We start from the raw sequence: 18,527 nt of genomic DNA, 5'->3' as shown, positions 1-18,527 counted from the left end.
CTTCAATGTTGAGCAGGGTTATTTCAATACAGAATTTTGTATTATTCCCAATTTTGAAGGGAAAAAACAACATTTTAGAACTTGGCTCTAAAACCCAAGTCAGGAATCACACAGTGCCCTGTGCAGCTCTGCCTTGGAGCCAGCAGGTTTGTGCTAGCCCATCTTCAACACCTTCCCAGGGCTGGCAGCTTGGGAAGTGGTGGGTAACCCTCAAAGAAGAGAGGCTGGAGACTGGATCATAGAACTATAGGATCACAGAATAGTTTGGGTTGAAGGGACCTTAAAGCTCATCCAGTTCCAACCCCTGGGACACTTCCCACTAGAGCAGGTTGCTCCAGGATCTACTGATGTGTTCCACTTCTCTCTATGCTGTGTCACTGTTTCCCCTGTCCATTGCATATGATGGCTTGGCTTTGCGAGTGAAGATTCTGGGAAGGGCTTTAACCATGCTTGCTTCAAGCATGATGACCAAGGGTGAGTGGGATATTGCATATACACATGAAACATAGAACCATAGAATCATAGAATAGTTAGGGTTGGAAAGGACCTTAAGATCATCTAGTTCCAACCTCCCTGCCATGGATACCCTCATGAAACTTCAGGGTTGGAAGAGGTGAGAGACAAGACAACCTGGCTAAAGGAGGAATAACGAATAACAAATGCCATATGTGATCTAAATATCACCTTGTGCTTTCATAGCTGGACACAATCTCACCACAAAAACCACAAAGGTTTCCCTTCCCTTAGTCAATGGTCCAATCCAGAAGTTTCCTCTCAGTGTCTCCTTAACACATACCCTCTGCCCATCGTCAGGCTGTAGCAGAAACATCAGCTCACAAGGAAGGACATGCTGAAATGGGTTTATCCCAGTAAACTCAGTGCCTTTATACAAACCTCCTTTGAAACTAAAGTGCTGCATGGACAAAGAAGAACTCACCCTTGGAAATGAAAATCCTTGTCCCCTGTTTCTTCATCTCCAGGCAACTTACTTCACAATACACCTTCATCTGGGGCTGTCTTATTGGAGCAATGAATTTAGGAGTATTTTGAAGGATCTGGAACCCATTATTGAGGTGTTAGAAATTAAATCTTTGTAATCAGGACAAAACCCCAGACATTAAACAAACCAAGAGCTCCAATCACCCTGTGAGACAAATACAAGCCCTAAGAGGGGCAGAAACATTTCAGGCAAACCGAGGGTTGATTTTCAAATGATTCTGGAGAAAAACCAGGGACAGGCAAAAATGAACCAAGCTTTGAGTTCAGCTGAGTCTTAGCTGAAGATCTGCAAGAACTCAGGGTCAGATATGGGGGAATCCAGGCTGATGGATGAGGAGGAAACCGTGCCAGACAATGAGTTTTATGTAGTCTGAAGTGCCAGACAATGAGTTCTGTGTGTCTGCAACATGCAATTAGGACAATGATCATATGGATACTCCTTACAGCATCCAGGACAGCTCCCTGCTTGAGTCTTGTTGAGGCTGAGATGTAAAGTATCTTATTATCAAGTAAACAAGCAATGAACTGGACCAATTCACATCATCTTTGGCTTGAACTGAACTTAAGGAGGAGCCAAAATGTTCAGTGTTTCTGCAGTAAATGGATCTGTCTCTCAATTAGTCAATCTTTGTTAATCAAACATGACTGAAAACAAGATTTACTCTGCAAGAATCTCTGTGCTCCTCATGCCACGTAGAATCATAGAATGGTTTGTGTTGGAAAGGAACTTAAGACCATCTAGTTCCAAACCCATCCATGGGCAGGGGCAAGATACATCCCCAGCACTGGTTTTGTGGACATCATCATGATTTTTATAGCAACCACCTGCAATGGCACAGTGGATTATGGGTTCAGAAGGAGAATAGACAATAGCACACAAAATCCCTAAGGAACCATTTGATTTGCTTGTACCAGTGAAGACCTGGTTTCGAGAAGAATAAGACAAAAGAGCAACAGAAAATGCAGCATGGATGCAGACTTGCTTTGAAAACAAATATATCTTTGTTCCAACAGGATATGAAATTCTTAATATCCTGCTGGAAGTGTTTGTGGAGTACTGATGATCACAAATGAATCACTGAGACCAGCCCAAGAAGCATAGGGTGATGTGGGACCTCTTGGGTTGAGGAGTACATTCCCTGTTATCATACCTAATCATGTTATTTTAATCCATTCAGAAAATGATCAATTCCATCTGAAAATATATTCATTTCTCACACAGCATTTATTGCTTTGGAAAGTTGCTCTGGATCCTCCCACTTCTGAACATGAGAAACAGTCTACTTTCTGATCTCACTTTATTTGTCAACAGGTTTTGACCCTCTGTGCTTGTACTAAGGTCTCTTCTAGCTTAAATAATGCTTCTCATTGCTTGCTGCTTACTCCACTGGTTTTTGGTTTTAAAGACCTATGGAAGCCAAATTTCTTACACTCTTCATTCACAAGGTACCTAAAATAAAGTCAGCAAACCAAAAGCATCAATGTAACATAAAAGTAAATCAGACTAATGGTGTTCCATTGCTATTATTAAATGAGTGTCTGACCAAAACCTTTTTGGCTAAACAGTCTTGAATTTTAAGGCAAATTTGATCTAGCTCTGAATTCATTGCCTGGCCTTTCCTTCCTATATAACTTCACATCTCGATGAAACCCCTATGTGCCAAAAACACAGAAACAACCAAAAATGGGGTTCTGCAGAACATGTGAAATGCAATGGGATTTGGGAAAGAGATTAACACTACAGTTCCACTAACACTTGAAGCTGTCTGAAGCCAACTCTACCATGAAAAATGTCTAACTTTTCCAACCCTGGATGTATGTTCCCACCCTTCAATCCCTCTTTGGTCAAGGATGGACATTTTGTGCAGTGAATCAGTGCAGGAGACTGATCCAGGTTCAAACAAGCAACACTGGTGCAGATTAGTTAGGGAGAGAAATAGGAGATGATGCTTCTGATACTCCTTCCATGATTCAGTTTGGGATGAATCCTATTTTCTGTAGTGCCTGTTTCCTTAACTATGGAGTTAGGTTCAAGCATCCATCTCAGACATCTCAGTTGGAAAGACAGGCACCTTTCCACCTTTCTGAGGTCTTGTAGGAGTCTAGGCAAAGTTTCATGGTCACCTAATGAATGCACCCTAAGCTATGCAGAAATCTGTTAATGCCACTTTCCATGATCTGAACAACACAAAGCAAGCAATGCCAAATATATAGTGGAACAAGCTATGGAAGAAGATGCATAGTTTACTAATGTGGAGCATAGGGAGCTCCTGTTAGCCCTCTCCAACACCTCTGAAAATCAGGAACCATATGCCCCAAAAGTGAGGCACATCAACTCAGCTGTCATTTCTGAATGCACTGGCTTACAGCCCAATGTCTACACATTCTGGATTGACAAATCCAGCCAAAACCAGGCAGCAAATTGAGGATTGGCTTCATAAATATATATTAATAGTATATTACAACAGCAGAGAGAATAGAGAAGATTAGTAAGAAACAAAAGAGCTTCATGGAATAAGACAATACAGCCAGGAGCTGTCTAACAAAAGGAGAGTGACACGTAGCTATTAGAGTTGGAGTTCTTCCTTGGGCTAGTGAGATTTCAAACCATCTGGGAGTGCTTTGAAGGAGAGCGGGAAGAGGCCTGATGAATGTTGCATGTAGGACTGTTGCATGAAAGAGGGTCTGACATCGTGAACAAGATGAGCAAAGAAAGAGAGCAGTCAAAAGGGAGGCAGAGAGGAGCAAAAGGGAAGAGGTTGTGTGGGAGATGAGGGGAGAGGCCTGACTTAAGCATGAAAGAGGTCCCTCAATCCATGGTAGTCCATTGCCATCCCGCACCATGTGTGGGAGGCAAGGAAACCTTCCCCACTCCTTTCACTTCTGTGGAGACCCATCTGCCTCTCACCAGTCCTTGTGTCCCTACCAGTTTAACACAGAGAAAGAATCATAGAATCAATCATAGAAACACAGAATCATAGAGTCACAAACTGGTTCAGGTTGAAGGGAACTTAAAGCTCATCCAGTTCCAGCCCCTGCCATGGGCAGGGACACCTTCCACTGGAGCAGCTGCTCCAAGCCCCTGTGTCCAACCTGGCCTTGAGCACTGCCAGGGATGGGGCAGCCACAGATTCTCTGGGCAACCAGAGAACCTAACCTAGATTTCCCCTCTTTCAGTCTAAAGCCATTGCCTCTTGTCCCACCCCTACCTGCCCTCATGAATTGTCCCTCTCCAGGTTTCTTGTGGGTCCTCTTTAGGTATTGGAAAGCTGTGATTATTCTATCATTATCACAGCTGCAAAGCAAGTACTCTGATAGAGTTGTGTTTTGCCCTCCTGTTTTCCTGTCTTTGTACCAATGAACCTAAGAGTGGTAGGGAACCCACAGCAACAGCTCTTTGGAGATGATGGCAGCTGAGTTGCAGGTCAGTGCAATGGTAGATGCTAAAGACAACAGGGTGGCAAACCAGGCAACTGCTACAAGGCTGCACAGTGGAGTGACTGTGTCAGTACCTCCTTGTTTATAATTGTTGTTTTAGATGCTCTCCATTGACTATTTGAGAAAGAGGCCTGCAGGAACCAGGACTGTGGACTGATGCAGTGTTGCAGATCTGAGTCTCTTAGATGGTCTTTAACAGCTCCTTGTTTCCGGGGATGTATTTGTTAGCCCTGTGTGTGTACACCCATGCACAGAAGTGCATGTATGGGCAAACATAAAAAGCAGTGGTGAAAAAGATCTGGACAAAACTCATATCCAACATCCAACTAGAATGACTCATGGTGTTCAAGGCCAGGTTGGACAGAGCCTTGGGTGACATGGTTTAGTGTGAGGTGTCCCTGCCCATGGCAGGGGTTGGAACTGGATGATCCTAAGGTCCTTCCCAACCCAAACTATTCTATGAGTCTATGTAGCTGTTGATGTAGTTTCTTCCATCACAGACTTCTAAGGCATTATAGAGGTGATCATTAAGATTTGCAATCCCTTCTAAAATGATAGCTTCAAAAGAGCTTTGCCTCTGTGGAATTTGATTAGAAGAACCACACTTTCTTACTCCTGCCAGATCCTTTCAAACACTGCACTTGTATATTACCCTATTTTATCTATCTGTTGGTCACTAACAGACAGAAAGACTTCACTCTTTGCACTCCCAGACCTAATCCCCATGCCCTCCTTCTGTGATTTATGGGAGCAGGCCAGCCTTGCAACCTTCTCCTTTTGACGCTGCACCTGCACATCATGGCTAACAGCCTTAGGTGCTTTCCTGCAATAACTCATGGGATCTCTTTCCCAGGCAGCCTCACCTTTCCATTAGTAGATATTTCCCCTCCTGGTCCTTTGCTCCCTGGCTCATTTTTTGACTGTCCTCAGCCTTTCCCAGATGCTGGAATGATCTAAGTCCTGCTGTCACAGTCTGTGCCGTGTATGGGGTGTGCTCAGCTGCCTAATGCAGCATCACAATTGGCTTCTTTGCTGCACCAACAGGATAATCCCACAGCTGAACTGCAATGTACATACCCAGGGAAAGTCAATTGGCAGCTTCTTTACCATCAGCAGCAGTTCTGCTCTTCTTCAGCTTCTGGCCTGCTTTTGCTCAGACTTCTTTATGCTGGGGCACTTTCTGTGCCCCTGATCTGTGCTCAAACCCCTGATTACATGCTTTTAAAACTACTTCAGAGAAGAAAGGAGATATCTATCAATGTCAGTATCTATATCGTCTAGATCTAGATCTCCATCTGTATAGATCTCCATCTGTCCCTGTATTTATATTAATCTGTATCTGCATCTGTATCTGTATCTCTACCTTTATCTCTATCTCTGTCATCTACATCTATATCTATATAATCTATATCTATATAGTCTATATCATCTATATCTCTATATCTGTATCTCTATATCTGCATCTATATATCTATATAACTATGTATCTATATCTATATATCTGTAACTATATCTTTACCTGTATCTATATCTACATCTCTATCTATATCATCTACCTCTATCCCCATCTCTACCTCTATCTATCTATCTATCTATCTATCTATCTATCTCCATCTCCATCTCCATCTTCATGTCTATCATTTCCTCTTCCAAGAAGAACTTGAGCCCAAATGTCCCACTGGATGCTTTTTAGCAGGTTTCACCCCAGCTGGAAGTTGGAATCACTCAGACTGGTACTGCATCTCCTGTAAGGTCAGACTGGGCACTGATGTTTTACACCAAGCCCAGGGGGACTGCAGCCTATCCTATGGATTCATGCTGCACCATGGCCAGTCCCAGACTGTGCTCTTCATGGTGTGGATCACTTCATATAGTCAGTAGCAGAAGCATCTGACTCTTTTCTTTCTGAACATCATAAAGAAAGATGGCCCAGCATTCACCATTAAACCTTCTTGGCATCAGGCACTGTAGTCAGAGTGCACTGATGAAACCTCCTGAAACTTGGCTGTAATGATCCATCCATAGGCTGCACCCACAAAATGAAATTATGGTCCCACTCAAGCCTTAGGATGAGGCAGCCCATAGGGTTTATTCCCCATTTAGATGTGATTCAACACCCACTGAGTCCACCCAGGGGCTTTATACAGAATCAGGCCCTCTGCCTGATACACCGTAAGTGATTCACTACCTGCAAGGAATGAGTAAGCCAGTCCAAGGAAGCTGGATTCAATTACTGGTTCTGCCACTTGCTTTCTCAGCAGGTTTCTGGCCTCTATTTCTCCTCTTAACTCCTGTCTGTTTGGAGTAAAGGAGGAGCTGGCTTATCCTTGTGGGACCAAAGCAGCATCAGCCTCCACTAAGGTGCTGTTGCTCAGCAGATACATTCCAGAGCAAAACACATATAATTCAACTACAGGAAGCTTCCAGTTCTTCTTGTTTGCCATGGTAAAACAGCTTCACCACTTCATTCAGGAAGAGGCAGGATGGATACCCTGCCTTAGAGCAAGTGACCCAGTACCTTCAATGGTCATGCAAGCAATATGAACATATTTAACACTACCCTTGGGTACTCTCCCAGTCTCTGACCATTTTCTGCACAGGGTATTTCTTGGCTGAAGAATGTCTAATAAATAATCTCCAATGGACTCTCTTCCAAGCACATTGTCATGTTTTGTGCCCATCACATCATCCAAAGATGAGTTCCAGGCGTTAACTGCTCACTTCAGGGACCTCTGATGGTCTCCTGCTGCTCTTGGGTCCACTCACAGCTGGTGAAACTCACAGTTGAGGTTGTTGTGTAAGCGTGTCCAGTGCTATAGGCTTTGCAACAGACAAGCATCTCAGCCAAGCAAGCACGCTGCATGGAGTTCAAACTTGGCGTATCTTAATATCCAACACTTGGGTCTTCAAACACTTCCATGAGCTGGTGCCTCGCTCCCCATTCCCTGTAAAATGTCAGCCAGGCCCATGGCTACAGCCTGGCTCTGGCGTGAAGTGATGGAGATCATAGCCTAGAAGCTAAAAAGCACCTCGGAATAAAAGGCTCTTTAGATTGTCTGCCAGTGCCTCATGCAATGAAATGCAGCTCAGCTCATAAAACGTCAAAGGTATGTCAGTGGGAAGGGAGAAAAGCTGGAAAAGAGGTTTTGATGGCAGCCAGGAAAATGTAAGTCCTTCTACTTAATCTTTCTCTGCTCCTTTGGAGCTTGAAGCTTCCTTTCAGTGCAGGGAAAGAAGGGTTAAAATGCAATGGGAGCGAGTAAGTGTGTGTTGGCTTCGTATCAAGGAATCACACACATCAGTGCTGAAGTCTCTTCAACACCCTTCCCCACATGTTATCTCCAACATTCCTTCACCTCTCCTATGCAGCAGCCAGGACAGCAGCTGCCTGATGTGCTCCCTTAGAATCACAGAGTAGTTTGGGTTGGAAAGGACCATAAGATCTAATTCCAAGCCCCTGCCATGGGCAGGGACACCACACACTTGTAGATAAAGATTGTGTTTGCCCTGGGCTACACAGCTACAAGGGGTGGTAGTCATTGTGAGCTTCATGGCACTTCTCTCAAGTTGGATGTATTTCAAGGGATCCCAAACTTTGATTTAAGGGTTACAGGGCAAGAAATGTAAAGATAAGGGGGAAGATGGGTTCCCTAAATGAATATAGTTAAAGGATGGCTGTATGGAGCAGAATCATAGAGTCATAGAATGGTTTGGGACAGAAAGGACCTTAAGATCATCCAGTTCTAACCCCCTGCCATGGGCAGGGACACCTCACACTAAACCATGTCTCTGTCCAACCTGGCCTTGGACACTGCCAGGGATGGAGGATTCACAACCTCCCTGGGCAACCCATTCTTGTGACTCACAGTAAAGAACTTCTTCCTTATATCTAACTTGAACTTCCCCTGTTTCAGTCTGAACCCATCACCCCTTGTCCTATCACTGCAGTCCCTGATGAAGAGCCCCTCTCCAGCATCCTTGGAGCCCCCTTCAGACACTGGAAGCTGCTCTGAGGTCTCCATGCAGCTTCTCTTCTCCAGGCTGAATCAATAGACAGCATCCCCTGGTCACTCCACCACTTCCCATCACCGAGCTCATCCTGCAAGGGGCCAATAAGGAGGTTTTTCTTCCCTTCTTTCCACCTGGATACAAGACACAGACCCTCAGCATGGAACCAGCTTCTCCCAGCACTACATCCCTGTTGGCTGCTCATCCTCCAAAGGCCTCTGCCTGGCTCTGCTCCACTAATGCTCTCTGTATCATACCGAAACAATCAGCCAGCACCAGTGTGTATGTCTATTGAGACCAGCGAGCAGTGGGTCAAGAGTGCACCCCAGGAGAACATGGTGTAAATAACTGACTCCATCTGCTCCGGGTCAGAACAGCTTCAACTCATCAGAGGGAACCCCAGAGCCTCCATCGGCAGCAAAGGGGCTTTTCTGTGTCCATCCAGGGAGCTGGCCCTGGAAAAAGCCAAACAGGCTCTCAAGTGTTTACACTGTCAGGCTCTGAGGTATTCATCTTCATCCCGAAACACATTCCTCACAGAACACTTCAGTGCTTCAAGCTGTATCATGGGGAGAGCTGAGGAAATAAGAACTGGGAGGATGATGGGAGCCGTCCTGCATCCCATACAGCAGCCACTGCTCCCATGCCTGGGGTGTCTCGCAAGAGGCAGCAGGATACTGCATGGTGCTGGTTTGTTTTCATCCTGCCATGAGCACCTGAAATGAAGGGTTATATCCCTGTGCATTATATCTATGTTATATCCCTGTGCATTATATCCATGTTATATCCCTGTGCATTATATCCATGTTATATCCCTGTGAACCTTTGTCAGCTCAGTGATATGTGGGGAAGCAAAGGAGTTGTTGCAAACCCAAGCATGAAACTTTCCTGCCTGCTGAGTTCCTCCTCTCAGACTTACAAGCAAACCATAAGACAAGTTTTCTTCTTTCATTAGGGACTGTAGTGACAGGACAAGGGGTAACGGGTTGAAACTTAAACAGCAGAGGTTTAGACTTTATATAAGGCAGAAGTTCTTTACTGTGAGGGTGCTGAGGCACTGGAATGGGTTGCCCAGGGAGGTTGTGAATGCTCCATCCCTGGCAGTGTTCAAGGCCAGGTTGGACAGAGCCTTGGGTGCCATGGTTTAGTGTGAGGTGTCCCTGCCCATGTCAGGGGGTTGGAACTGGATGATCTTAAGGTCCTTTCCAACCATAACTATTCTATGATTCTATGATTCTTTGCTCTCAAGCCCAAGAAAGTAACCAGGACAGTACAACCCATGGAAGCAGCAGCTCCTTAAATGCATAAATTTAATCTAATTTCAAACACTGTTTTTAGTGGGATATTGTTTCCACTTCATGATTTTGACACTTTTTTTGTCCCCTCCCACCTGCCAGCTGTAATATATATACACATACATATATATATGTATGGTCATTCTTTTCCTACTGCTGATCTCCTGACAGCATACATCCTTTAAAGACTTTTGATGGGTAATAAAACACTGGGAATAAAGCACTGGGGAATAAAGCACCAGGTATAACCTGGTCTGCAAAGAGCTGGAGTGCTGAGCATCACTGCCTCTGCCTTCTCCCCTGGCCAGCTTCATTATATATCCCTCTGCCAAAAGCACACGGGGATGAGATGTGTGTAGTCACAGATGCTCTGATTACTTCTGTGCCCTCATCCAGGATCCAGACAGATCTATTTTACATGGGGGCAGACCAGAGGTGCCCACCTCATTTAACACGACTCACCCTGGCAAGGGGTTTCTCAAGCATCAGGGAGGTTATAGAACCATAGAATCATAGAATAGTTAGGGTTGGAAAGGACCTTAAGATCATGAAGTTCCAACCCCCCTGTTGGTTTTGGCCTGTGTTGAAAGAGCTACAGCCCATCACTCTTCTCCTATGTCCAGCTGAGAAACAGGGAATATGTTTTTCTTATGCTCTGTTTTAAGAGAAATGGCAGAAGGTGATTTGCTTCCTTAGGAAATTTGGATGCCAGGTCAATCCCTCCATCTGCACCCTTGTTCCCTCCATCTCCAGATGATCTGAAGTCGATCTTCCTTTTCCCCTGCGCCCAAGACTTGCCATTGTCTTTGTGAGATCTCTCTGCATCCCCTCTATATGAAGTTGTGAGCACAGCTGGAAATAATGCAGGGTGTGCTCACAAGGAGTTTCCATGGAAGCTGTGACATTAAAACCCTCCAGACCTGGTGGCGATATCATCCCTGAGCCTTTGAGGCTTTGCTGGGAGTGGGATGGAGTTGGAATGGAGCAGCAGCCAGTACATCGAGAAGGAATTTGATATGTTAAGCCAAGGATGGATTAAGGTTAAGTGGGCCCCATATCCACCTCATTTTGACCCATCCAGAAAGAACTTCCCGGCCTCCCAGGACTTTTTCCTTCCCTCGAAGACAAGTGGAATCACCAGAACTGGGTGGTGAGGAGCTTAATACATGAATAATGATGCAATCCTGGTCTTGACCAGAAGGTTGGTTTAGGTTGTCTTATGGTCATACCAGACAGGTCTGCTCCACCTCCATGTATAAAGAGGTAGTCTGCAGAGGGCCCTTTGCATGGATGATCCCAAAAAGTGATAAGGACATGGCTGCATTCCTGGGGGAAAGAAGAGATACTGAATTAGTGGGTTAGGCCCCAAAGGAAAACTCTCTTCACCTTTATTCTTCTTTCTCTTCCTCTCTCAGTCAGGTTCTACACAGCCTGTGGTTACTTTTCCTATAAAACCCACTGCTTAGTGCTTTCACAAAGCATTTTCTTCCCCCCACAAGTGATTTCCAGCTGTTCCAGGATATGGGCTCCATTCCTGGCAGTGCTGTGCCTGCATGCACAGCTCTGGCTGCCTTTAAGCAGCGTGGCACACGAATGACTCACACCTGCAGAAGAAAGATGGGATGAAAGACACGCTACTTGTCACCTGCAGCCTTGTGATCCAGACATCATGGAGCCTTGGGAAAGCTTGGATCAGGCTTCTCTGCAGCTGTCAGCTGCCTCTGTAATTGCCTATACACAGTTTGGCATGTTGAGGAACTCCTGAGCTGCATCTGAGCATCCTGGACCAGGCTCGAGTCACGCCACAAAGTCTGGTCCTGCTTGGCACCATAGACATTTGGTTGCAGGCAGGTAATTAGTAAGCTTTCTGGTGCACCATGTTGTAACATAATCGGCCTCCCTTTCTTCTGCTTTTTGAGGTAGAAATAAGAGATTCCAGAGTTTTTCTCTTTTGCAGCCATTAAACCAATTTTCTATGTTAAAAGGAGAAAGAAAAGACCCAGCAGCTCCTTCTGGGGGAAAGGATGGAGTTGGTAATGACTTACAGAGCTGTGAACCAGCAGCACAGAACAATAGGTCCCAGACAGAGGGGTTTTGACAAATGAAGTCCAGCCTACAACAGCCCAGGGGCTTGGAAAGAAATGATAGAGTCAATCTGGGCGAGAGATCTCACAACAAAAGATTAAGATCTGATGCTGTGTGAAGAGCTCCTGGGGAGAAAATAAACTTGCCATCCTTGCAAAACTGGTGGTTGCACCTCCCAGGATCCCATTGCTGGTCAGGGGTGAGGTTGCATGCAGAGGGAATCATGCTGTTCCCACGCCAGCTCCTACAGTCCCCACAGCATCAGTCCCCACATCACTGGGGCTATGTGGTCCCTCGACCCCTGTGGATGGCTGAGCTGTGTTAGAACCAAGAGGCATCACTGAATCTGGCCTTTCCCTCATAGGTTTTGATTTTCAGCCTCATTCTGTGGCAACATGTGGTTTTGTTTTCAACTGTTTATTATGATGTCTTGTGTGCTCTGTTTTGGAAAGGAGCTGGGTCTATAGCTGATGGATATGGTCCCGCGATGCAAGAGAAATGTCTCCTTTTAAATTTCTTAGTTTAAAGAGAGATCTGATTACTCCTAAGCTTTATTTACATGCTATGCAATTTTCCCATTGGCATCATTAAAGAACCAGCCTTTAGCTGTGTTTTAAACACAACATTTTCTTGCAATAGTGGAGATCATAGACTCATAGAATGGTTTGGGTTGGAAAGGACCTTAAAATGATCTAGTTTCAACACCCTGCCATGGGCAGGGACCCCTCACACTAGACCATGCTGCCCAAGGCTCTGTCCAAGGCTGGTTCCATGTGAAGCCTCAAGGGCACATCAGCTTTAATGATATTAAAGGGGGAAAATATCAACCATAAAGAATAAGATTATCTTGCTTTTTACTAGCATCTTCCAACTGGAGACAGCCCCAACACAAACAGATCCAACCCTCTGAATTTGCAAAGTAGCTTCATTCTCCTCTATAAGTGCAAAAATGAAGGGAGAGAAGTGAATATTGCTTATATTTCTTATTGTTTCTATAGCTTCAAGTGGCAAAGGTTTCAGTGGGCTTGTGCAGAGCAGGATGAGACCCAGAGAGAGTACAGGAGACCCAAGTATTGGTCCCTTACCTCTTCCTCTTTCACTGCTCTAGTCTGTCTCATTGGCTTTCATCCCACAAGGCTGTCTGTGCTCAGAACCCAAATATATATACTGCAATATATAATATATATATAATATATCAAATATATTACTATAATATGTAAATATTTGCTTGTTTGTCATGGCATTGCTGTGCCAGCCCAAAAGCAGCCTGAATAGCAGCGTGTGTTCTATCCCAGCCCTGGAAGGCACTGACTGGGGCTGGAGAGTCCTGCTTTAACTAGATGTGGCTTTACATCATGCCCTGAGAATATCCAGAAGAACGACTGCTCATCCACCAAAATGAAAGCAAAATTAATGGCCCCTATTCACCTTCATTTTGGGAAGAAATTCATGTGCACCCAAACCCTCTGAGATTGCTCTGTTTTCCATCCAGCTCCTCATCCAGTCATAACTGACTAAACTACTTTATATTCCCTTGGATGCCTGCCCAGAAAATGTGTGGTTTCTTAGAATATATATATAGATGTATACACTGCTTTAATACCAGCCAATACCTTCTGAAACGTAGGTGGCCAGAGAGGCATTGGCTGCTCTTTTCCTATTCCATATTTCAGAAATGAGTTGACATTCGTATATAAATCCTGCTTAAGCTTTCATGGAGTTTTAGTAGCAATATTGAAAGGGAATGTCAGCAACCGCTTAGCTGGAGATAATAACTAAGGTAGCCGAGCAAATCTTCATTTCCAGGAAATTCTGTCAGTTAGGCAAAAAAAGGATCAGTTTGGACCATAATAATAGTAATAATCTCGATTCCTTTTCATGAACGAAGTAGGTGCTGTGAGGTCGAAAGGAAATTTGAAAATGGATGGATAAGGTCCTAATTTCCTTTAATATTTCCCGTGTAAAGGCTTCAAGTTAAAGATTGATTTTTCCAATCAACATTACGAGTGTAATGACCTGGAGGTATGATCACAGATCACGTAGCAGATGGGGAGCAATGGAAAAAGAGCTACTGCTGTTGGAATGCGTTTTGTCTTCGTTGTTTTTCTCAGGGAAACCTGCAGTAGATTGAAGGGAAAAGGTGGGATTCTGAAGCGTGCAACAGGAAAAACTCCACTTGCTAACGTAGGAATAAAGACTGAAGAATTTGGCCCAGAAGCAAAGTCTCTTAGGAAAGGAAAGCACATATGTCAAATTTAATTGGGATTTCAAAGGGATTCCCGACACACAAATGGCATTTATAATTTGGTCCCATAAATACAGAAATCATGAAGCTTTGGTCAAAACTTATTTTGCCAACCAAAGGAAGTGTGATTTTCACTGAAATGAAGACTTTCTTTCAGAGTCCTGACTCCAACACAATCCCATGTTAAACTTGAGTAGGCAAATTCAATGTGCAGGGTCTGTGTCTCCACCTTTCAGAATGGAACTCTTTGACCTTCTTTTGTACCATTTTTCATAGGACAAGCACTGATTTCATGAAAGAAAACCTTAAGAACTCTTAAAATTATGGATTTCATATGAAATCGGATGATTTTCTTGAAACCAGGTGGATTTTTGATGGATTAGATTTTTTTCCTGGTGCATTTTTGTGTGTGCTTGCATGTTTGGATTTCAGGGGTGGAAGGCACCAAATGCAAAGGCAGAAAAGCAAGTTCTCATTCCCAATTTTCATCCTAAACACACTACTAAATGCATTAGATAGAAGCCCTGTTTTCTGGCTCCCTTTAGGAGCAAACAATTTGGGATGGAACACCAAAACCAAGGGTAGAAAATGGACAGGGAGCTGGGACAGAGCAAACTCACTGTTTTTATAAGTCATAAAATCATACAATAGAATGACAGAATGGTTTGGGTTGGAAGGGACCTTAAAGATCAACCAGTTCCAACCCCTTGGTCACTACAGGTAACTGGGGACCAGCGTTTGCCCCTGATTTCACTCTTTTTTGGCTAATTCATCCCTTTATTTCCGTATTTATTTTGTGTTAGCTTCTGCATAATGTGTCTTCCCTGTAGGAATCATTACTCGTGCTCCTGGGTGCATACAGCAGGATGTGTTCTTGCATCTGCTGTTCTCCCCCCTTACAGCTGCTGCCTGTGACTTTAACACCTTCTCTTTGGGGTTTGGAGAAGGATGTCTTCATCCCCAGACTCACCCAGGTTAGTGAGGAGATCTGATGGTTTCTGGATCAATGCATACATGCATTGGTGCTTATTGCTCCTTCTCATCATCAGCCATGCCAAGGACACAGAGCCACCCCAAGGATGCTGCACGTGTTGTCATCCCGATTGCATCCTTGGCAAGAGATATCCTTCATCCGGGATGTCTCATGGTGCATCTGACAGATGGTCCTCCCTACAATGACCCAGGTGCATGCAGCTGAGAGGGCTGCAAAAGCACCTGCACCCCTTCCTGCTGTGTTCAGAGCGCTCCAAGGACATCTTTCTACACCTTTTTTGTTGGGATAAGTGACATTTCCCCCCTCATCTCAGCTGATCCCATCCCACCCACCCCAGCATGGAACAAAGATCAATGGGAGCTGTCGGACAAGCAAAGAGTGCGAACCTCATCACGAGAGGGAAGGATGCAGAGGGAGAAGCAGTGAAAATGTGTATTGTTCCCAGTATAACGCAACAATGGAACCTGACTCCTTCTGAAAACCTCCAAAGCACTTAAAAATGGGAATCCGGTCCCTCGCCCCCTCTCCGCCCCACATACTCTGAAGTGTACAACAATAGAAACTCTGTTCCTACGGGTTCCCCTACAAATGACCCCTGGAAAGCGTCGACTGCTTCCTGTAGGCTCCTGCCATCATCCCTTTCCCCATAATATCTGCATCTGCTTCCAGATCCGTAATCACATTCCCCTAATTGAGCTGTGAAGTAGGATTTACGTGACCCCATTTAGATTTCGTCGCTTGCCAATAAGGAGATAGTTATTTCAAATGAGACACAAGGAACATGAGATTCTGATCTGAGGGAGGATTTAATATCTAATAATATGTGCCTGGCTATAGGTGATAATTTAAGATGAGTTTACAGAGCCCCTGTAATTACATTCTCTATGTGTGCTTTGTTGTGGTTACCAGGTAACTGCAAAGGGATTACATGAATACTTATGCTTGACAGGTTAGACACTGCTGATAGTGGGATTAGCATCATTTTTTTCCCCCTTGTAATGCTTTGTGCTAATATCTGGGACTCATATCAGGATAAAGGCACCTCACCAGCAGAAAAAAACCCCACTAATGACATGCTTCTTATCTGTGGCATCAATTTGCCTTTCCCTGCAGCATTGCACTCACATTTTGGAATACAGATCAGTCCTTTCTTCCTCTGTGATACATCCAGGATAGCTTAAGTTAGGTTGGAAATCTCTGATCTTGTGTTTCATAGAGTCTGAACAACATCATTTCTGTTAAACCTATGAAACTTGGTGTATGTGCATGTTTGTGTGTGTGTTTGGACATAGTAGTTTAGATATATATACCTATATATATATATATAGTGTTATATGTTGGGGGATATAAATACAAACAGGGTATGGACACAGGAGCAAGTCACCAAGGCAAGGGCGTGAAGTTTCAGTGTGTCATACTGCCCACATCCATGCTCTTACTCTGTGGTAAGCATGAGGTAATGGGAGATGAAATCATGCCCCTTAATTAGAGACAGCAGACATGGCTCACGTTCGCCATGGTACAGGAGGGTGTGCACCACACTGTCCTGTGCCCTCAAAGGATCCATCACGACTCTTTCGCAGGCCCCAGACAACATTATTGTGGAGTCACATCCTTGGCAACTGCATAGATTTGGGATTAACATGGATCTTTGGGGTGTCCGGCTGGTTTGCTCCTCACCTGAGATGTGTTAAATCATGGCAAGGTCTTAGAATAATAGAATCATAGAATGGTTTGGGTTGGAAAGGACCTTAAGCTCATCCAGTTCCAACCCCTGCCATGGGCAGGGACACCTCACACTAAACCATGGCACCCAAGGCTTCATCCAACCTGGCCTTGAACACTGCCAGGGATGGAGCATTCACAGCTTCCGTGGGCAACCCATTCCAGTGCCTCAGCACCCTCACAGTAAAGAACTTCTTCCTTATATCCAATCTAAACTTCCCCTGTTTAAGTTTTAACCCATCACCCCTTGTCCTATCACTACAGTCCCTGATGAAGAGCCCCTCCCCAGCATCCCTATAGGCCCCCTTCAGATACTGGAAGCTGCTATGAGGTCTTCTCTGAATAAGAGTGGTTTGTGTTGGAATGAACCTTAGCACCATTGAGTTCCACACAAGGTCCCTTCCAGAATCCCATAGAATATGACTCTGCAGTAGCAACCTACCTTCAAAACTCCAGCTGATGAAGAGCTGCCTTTTGCCACTAGAGGCTACATCTGTAAGGGTCAATGCAATAACAGGCCCTAAAATGGAGCAGCCCCTTCCAAACTCCCTACTGGGAAAGGGTTTTCCTGCAGAAGAGCTTTGTTTTCTGCAGACAACGGAAAGCTGAATAGAGCAATGCTGTAAGGGAACCATTGGGTTGAGTGCTTGTTTAAATAGCTCATCTCCTCTGGTGTAAGTGTTGTCCCAGTACTACATGAGCTCAGTGAGAATTACTATTAGTCATGGACCTGATTTTCTTCTCATCATCCATTTACTGAATCTGATCAAGCTCTCTTAAGCCAGGAAGAACAACCCAATTGTATTCCCAGGCCAGGAGAGAGGGAATGGTGATCAAAACAAGCCTGGCCAGCAATCACCCTCAGTTTTACACTGCTGCGGTAGAACCCATACAGATATTACATGGGTGTCACATTATGATAACCCAGGTTTAACCACTCCAAGCTTAAGCAAGGATTTGGTTGCCAATGATTTCAGAAATGACTTCTATTTCGCCACTCTTTGTGAGCAGGCTGCTGTTTGCACATGAAAACGGTCAACTTGCATAAGACAGATCTACAACATGAGCAATGGGACTGAATGCTTGGGATCTGATTTATTGCAAGGGCTCTGTATGGAGCTTTCAGAGGGTGGAAACCTGCACTGAAGAAGGAGGAAATGATTTGAAGGGAGTCTGCTTTTAAGTAGAAAAGAAGTAATTTGCTGGATGTTTTCAGATACTGTTGATGTTCTCACATTTAAGGCATGAAAAGGAACCGTTTCTAGCAGCGGGGCTGTGAGCAGGAGCCATCCTTTGATCTATATCTGCACACAGTGGGGTGGGGTCTATGAATTACAAGGAAACTTAATGCACTGTCATTCTTAAATGAAACCACACCAGCTAATTAAATGGAGGCCCAGGGACTGGTTTGCAAGTATGGAAATCTCTATCCTGTGCAGCTCTGCAGCTTGGGGTAAGTCACTTAACCTCTGTGTTTCCCAGTCCCCCTCCCCATAGCCTCCCTGTCTACTGATGAAGAATTAGGTATGATTTACACAGAGCTGTATGAATGCATTTTCCTCATCTTTCAGGACTCTGACATTAATCAGATGTGCACGCCTTGACATAGCATCTGGTTGGCCTCTACATGTCCTCCGTCAGCCAGGCTGCTGTGTGGGCTGGCTGCTCATAGGGTCTCTGTTGGTCATCATAGAGGCAAAGGTTTGGAGACCCAGACACTGGAGGATGTGGGTCAAGC

The sequence above is a fragment of the Melopsittacus undulatus genome, chromosome 2 (genome assembly GCF_012275295.1).
Source record: "Melopsittacus undulatus isolate bMelUnd1 chromosome 2, bMelUnd1.mat.Z, whole genome shotgun sequence".
NCBI lineage: Eukaryota > Metazoa > Chordata > Aves > Psittaciformes > Psittaculidae > Melopsittacus > Melopsittacus undulatus.
This window is presented reverse-complemented; position numbering follows the sequence as displayed.